This window comes from Taeniopygia guttata, chromosome 1, assembly GCF_048771995.1.
Source record: "Taeniopygia guttata chromosome 1, bTaeGut7.mat, whole genome shotgun sequence".
Taxonomy (NCBI): domain Eukaryota; kingdom Metazoa; phylum Chordata; class Aves; order Passeriformes; family Estrildidae; genus Taeniopygia; species Taeniopygia guttata.
In genome coordinates, this window is record NC_133024.1 from 21,972,917 (window position 1) to 21,978,916 (window position 6,000).

Below are 6,000 nucleotides of genomic sequence, written 5' to 3' on the forward strand. Positions count from 1 at the left end.
GCTTCAAGGGATGGGAGATCCACGGCTTCTCTGGGCAACCTGTTCCAGGGTCTCACCACCCTCACAGAACAGAATGTATTCCTCATGTCTAACCTAAACCTACCTTCTTTCAGTTTAAAGCCATTCCCCCTTGTCCTGTTACTACCTTCCCTTGTGAGGGACCCAGCCCTCCAGCAGGGTGCCATTAGGAACGCTGCTCTCAAGTCTCCCTGGAGCCTTACCTTCTCCAGGCTGAACAACCCCAACTCTTCTCAGTCTGCCTTTATAGTCCAGGTGTGCCAGTCCTCTGATCATCTTGGTGGCCCTCCTCTGGGTTCTCGCCGTCAGGTTCACATCCTTCTTATGTAGTGGGCTCCAGATCTGGGCAGAGGACTGCAGGTGGGGTCTCACCAGAGCAGGGCAAAGGGGGAAAATCACCTTGCTTGCCCTGTTGGCCACACTGCTTTGGATGCAGCCCAGAAAGCCAAGCACATCCTGGCTGTGTGCAAAAGGATGTGTTTGACTTTCTGGGCTGCAAGGGGATTTTGTTTCTCATCCACCAACACCCCCAAGTCTTTCTCCTCAGGCCTGCTATAGATTTATTCTCCACCCAGCCTGTGTTTGCTCTTGGGATTGCCCTGGTCCAGGTGTAGGACCTTGTGCTTGTCCTTGTTGAACTTCAGGAGGTCTGTGCAGGCCCAGCCCTCAGGCCTGTCCAGGTCCCTCTGGATGGCGTCCCTTCCCTCCGGCATGTTGGCTGCACCCCACAGCTTGGTGTTGTGGGCAAACTCACTGAGGGTGAGCTCAGTCCCGCTGTCCATGCAGTCAACAAAAGTGTTAAACTGCCCCCGTCCCAGCCCCAGCCCCTGAGGAATGGCACTCGCTGCTGGTCCCCACTGGGACATCGGCAGTGACTGCACTGAGGGTGACCATCCAGCCAAATCCTTCTCCACTGTGGTGTGGTCTGGGCCTCTCCACTTTGTGGGATGTTTTAAGGATGTTGTGTGGGACAGTGTCACGTGCTTTGTTTGTACAAGGCCAGGTAGATGACATCAGTTACTCTTCCCTCATCCACCAATACCCTCACCCATCATGGAAGGCCCTCAAATCTGCCAGGGAAGCCATGCTGGTTGCTGCAAATCACTTCCTTACTTTCCATGCGCCTTTCCAGGGAGACTTGCTCCATGATCTTGCCAGGCACAGAGGATGTGACTGAGCCTGTAGTGCCCCTGGGTCTTCATTATTTTCCTCTTTAAAAGATGGGAGGGGGTACTCCTTTTCCAGTCAGTGGGAGCTTTACCAGATTGCCACATCTGATCTGAGAAAGGAGAAAGTGGGACAGAGGATGACCTAGACAAAGAAATAATGCATGTAAAGGAATGAAAGTTGTCAAGATTTGCTGGCTGCATTAATTAGAAACATAGTGTGCATTTAATGTAAAGGAAGAAAAGTGGAGAGGCTGGGAAAGCTGAAGCCTGAGACAACGGTGAGGATGAAGACATTGCTGAGTGCAACTAAAGATATGTTTTCAGTAAGTGCCTGTTTCCACACAGCACCAGAGAACCTCAAGCTTCATTTGTTTAAGGTGCTAGGAAGAGTCTTCACTGCCTTGCTGGAGACTGAACTTTCCCTGTCTTCTGAGTTCTAAGAGCACAGATCTAGTCTCTACCTGTGGTTTTCAGTGTGGGTTATTGCAGTGCCATTTTATGTTAATTATCGTAAATGTCATCAGATATTATTTGGCAGTCTCTGTGATCTGCTCTGTTTGAAGCGGTTTTACTCAGCTTAAAGTCCTTGCTGACAGCAGATTCCATGTTAATAACTAATTCCACAAGAAGTGCAAGAATTGTAAAGCTGGTTTTTAACTTTTAACCAAGTGCAGACAGAAATAAATTTGGCTCCAGGAACTGAGTTTCCAGTGATGATGTGAATATCAGAGTGCTGGAAGCCCATCTGGTACAAACTTAAGCTGGCCTGGTTTTGTTGACTTCTCATGAAGTTGACTGGTTTTGTTGACTTCTCATTAAGGTACCGTGGTTTTCTCCATGTGAGAATTCTCCCTGCTGTCTCTTTCTATGTCAGCTGAGAATCCTAAAGATTCAGATAGCTTGATAGTCTGCAAATAAATTAGTAAATCTCTGAAGTTGGAAATGTTTCTGGGAAAGGATCATGATTCTCTGTGTACTGACAGATCCATTGCAGACACAAAGTACTCACCCCAACAATGATTTTGTCTGGCAATTTGGCAAGAAGGTAAAATTAAGGCTGGATTACAGTATGAAACAGCCTTGTTCAATGTATAGGGCATTAAAACAAATTTAATTATTTCAGAGATTGCTGCATCTGTCACATTTGTCAGTGAATTTCCTGCCTTTTGATGACCTGTCTTAAAACCTAGAGCTTGTTACAATGGTGGAAAAAGAACTTCTGAAGTTCTATTTGCATATTCTATAACAAATACTTTAATTTTGCATATGGAGGTATATGAAAGAGAAAATGAAAGTATCCATAGCGTCATTTTTTTTGTGCAGGCAGATGCAAAACTTCTCCATCTACTTAGCTGATGCACTTTGATGTTCCTCCAGCTATTCCACTTCTTGACTCTAACAGAGTTCATCCAGTCTACCTGGAACATGACTGACAGGTCTGCCTCAGATTTGATTGCCTGAATGTTTGCTATTGCAGACCCTGTAATCTTCTGTGTTCACCATGCCTTGAAGGCCAGCTTGCAGTGGTCATTTCCTAGCTCACGGATCCCACCACATGGCAAGTCCCCTAGTAGAATGGCAAAATGCAGCAGGTTGGCTATGAAGATATCATTTATAACCTTTGTGGCAGCAAAGTGGCACAATATGCTTATAAAGCCTCTTCCTGGTTGTTCTGTGGTTGGGTGTTGCTTATTCCTAGAAACACCCACGCACCTGAAAGTCCTGATGAGAATAAATTTCCTTTCACACAACTCCTACTGGAGGGTAGGTAAGGCTGAGGTGAAGCCCGCATTCCCAGAGTCCTTCTCCATTCAGGGAAGCTTACATTAAATAGCAAGACTGAAACCAGGTGACCTGACTTTGAATTCAGAGCCATTGGGAACCCTTGATACACATGTGTAGGTAAATAAAATATTACTTATGTTTCAAAGTATTTCTGGGGTTGAGTGTAGGTGATAAAAGTACTAAAGGCCTCCCTGAAGCCTAGTCTGAAATTCCACTTCCCATCACTTCTGGGAGTCCTGTGCTAGCAGCTTCTGCAGGTCACATCCCTGCTGTGCAGATGCTGACAGAGCCGAGCTCCCTGGGCTGGGTCTGAGCTGGCTTCAGACACAGAAGATGTGCAGTCAAGTCAGCACAGCACTGAAACCTGTGTGTGCAACTGCTACCTGGTGGGGATGAAAGAGTCCACCCAGTGCAATGCAATGGCCTGCCAGCTTTCTTGGAGCCAGTTCTGGGCCACTGACACACAGCTCCTGGTGGGGTGAAATGCTGTGGCTCTCTTGAAGTCAGCATTAAGATGTTCACCCACCCAGCCTCCAGCAGGTCACAATTCCTAGGAGCTTTATTTTGTGACACACTGTGGTTATGTTCTAGCCTACGTGCCAACAAGGCTCCTCTTGAGCACAACTCCAGATTGTGCAAGGAAGACTGGGCTTACTTGCAAAAATGCTCTGAGAGCAGATGACTGAAAAGTGAGGAGGAAGTGGCTCAGAGGACCAGATGAACTGACACAAGGTTTCATGAGAGGAAAGGGGCAGGAATGTCCAGATGAAGCCTAACTCCCCTCACTTCTGGATGCCTAAAGCACTGGTGTCTGCCCCTCTTTGGTCAGGAGGCTGTAAAGAAATGAGGAATTTTTAAGGCTCTGCTTGAACAACAGGAAGATGTTTCACTTCTCTGATTCCTTAGATACTTGACTTGAGAGATGAACAGGATACCTTCACTTGACAACAAAGAGTGAGGCTATTTTTTTTCCAATGGAGATGCTCCTTAGCAATCTCCCACAACAGGCAAGCTAAGGATATGAAGCAGGAAGTTTTGCATTTTAAAACCCTTTGCAGCACTCCAATGATGTGGCCTGGAAGTCTGCTAGCTCATCAAGTTTGGGACTAACCTTGGCACTGCTCTCAATGTTGTGTGTCTCTTATCCCCACTGTGGCTGCACAGAATACTAAGGCTGTATGTGATCTATCCTCCATTATTTCAAGTACTCAGACTAAGAAAACATGAGAAATCTGTGGGGAATTTTTTTCTGACTTAAGTCAATGGAAATTAGTCCAAAGAAACTGCTGGGTGGAGATGTTTGCTGGGTGTAGAGGTATTAATTTAATTTTCTCCAACAGATGCTACACATATAAACAGAAGCAGGAGATTCATTCTTCTGCTTAACTTTGCAGGTTTGCAGAATTATTTCTGCCTAATTTTGCAGTAAGAGTGAGAGCAGATTATTCTAGTAGAATGGACATTTCTATTTCTATTGAAGAAATTAAAGTCCACCATCAGATCATTCAAAGGTGCAAGTCACTTTCTAACCTTCAGGAGTTAGGCATTGGTTTAAATGACAGTACATAAAGCTGAGTATCTCTTTCAGTACTGTGCCTGCATTGTTCTAATTTCTCATGTTTACCATAATTCATTGTTTATGTTTTATGCAGGCTTGCTTTCTATCTTATTTCAACAATATCTGGTGATAAGGATGTACACAGCTCATTTATGTGCTAATGTAAAATTACTTCCTTTTCCTGCCTTGAATCGGTATAAGTTGAGACCTGTCCATCACAGCTGTATTAGGCATAAAATAGTTCAGTTAAAGTTGGTTTAATTAAGATGTGCAAATCCAAAAGAATCTATGGTATAACTCCAGAAAGGTCAGTTTATTCATCAAGTATTGATTTTTCCTGATAGTCTCAATTATTTTAATGTGCAGAATGGAATTTCCTGATTTCATGGTGCTGTTCTTGATACTTTCTTAGGATGGTTGACTTGATCTGGGGGGTTCAGAGGTAAAGATCTCTCTTCCAGACCTCTTTTCATTTTCTACTGGCTCATTCTGTCACCTTTACTTTTTATAAGTGAACTGTAAACATTGTTTTTGTCTCAGAGAAGCTCCAATCCCAAGGATACATGTATTCCATACCCCACAATGCCTGTGCTATGATGGGGATGCATAAATTGGAAATTGAGAACTCAATGGGCTTCTCCCATGTAAGCAGACTTGCTAACCCAGCAGTTTGGTTTTTTTTTTTTTTTTTTTTTTTCTGACACTAACCTATAACAAGAAATCAGTCCTGCTTGCTACAGCAGAACAAACAAGGCCTATCTGGCACAGACTGGTGGTGTATGCCATTTCTATGATCTGGAAAATAGAGCCTGGATATCCCTGAAAATTAAAAAATAACCTCTCAGCTTTCTGTCCACTATTCATATCTTTGCCAAAGAAATGCATTGGCTTGGGTGGTTTTTCTCTGTAACAACAATGGCTAAAACATGAGATCTCAGAACCATATGGCTCCCTTGGGGCAGAACTCCAAACACCACTTAATTTGGGAGCTTGGCAATACTGACAACACTTCAGGTGAAGAAAAGAACATAATGGTACAACTCTGGTAATGATAATAAATTTTTTAACTAGATGATGGTGAATACAAGTGATGACATTTGACCTTTTCAACACCCTAGCACTTGGCAAGCTTGTCTGAATAGCAAGAAGAAAAAGCCAGTGAGTCAGAAGCTCACTGTAATTTGGGGATGTACTTCCTCATGCTGCTCTGTTCTTTCTTTAGAAACTGCTGCAGCTACTCTTTGAGATAAAAAAAATGCTGAAAGTAGAATGAAACAGCACTAAAATCCAGGAAATGCTGCAACATGAATTTTGATGAGACAAAAGTGTGGTCCTGAGCAGAGCATTTTAAGCTTCCCACTTTGGGCTGCCTTTCTGAACTCTGTGCCCTTTGATTATAATGGGAACTTACAACCTGAGCCCTGCAAAATGAACTGTTCACCCTGATAAGTAATAAATACCAACAGTAGC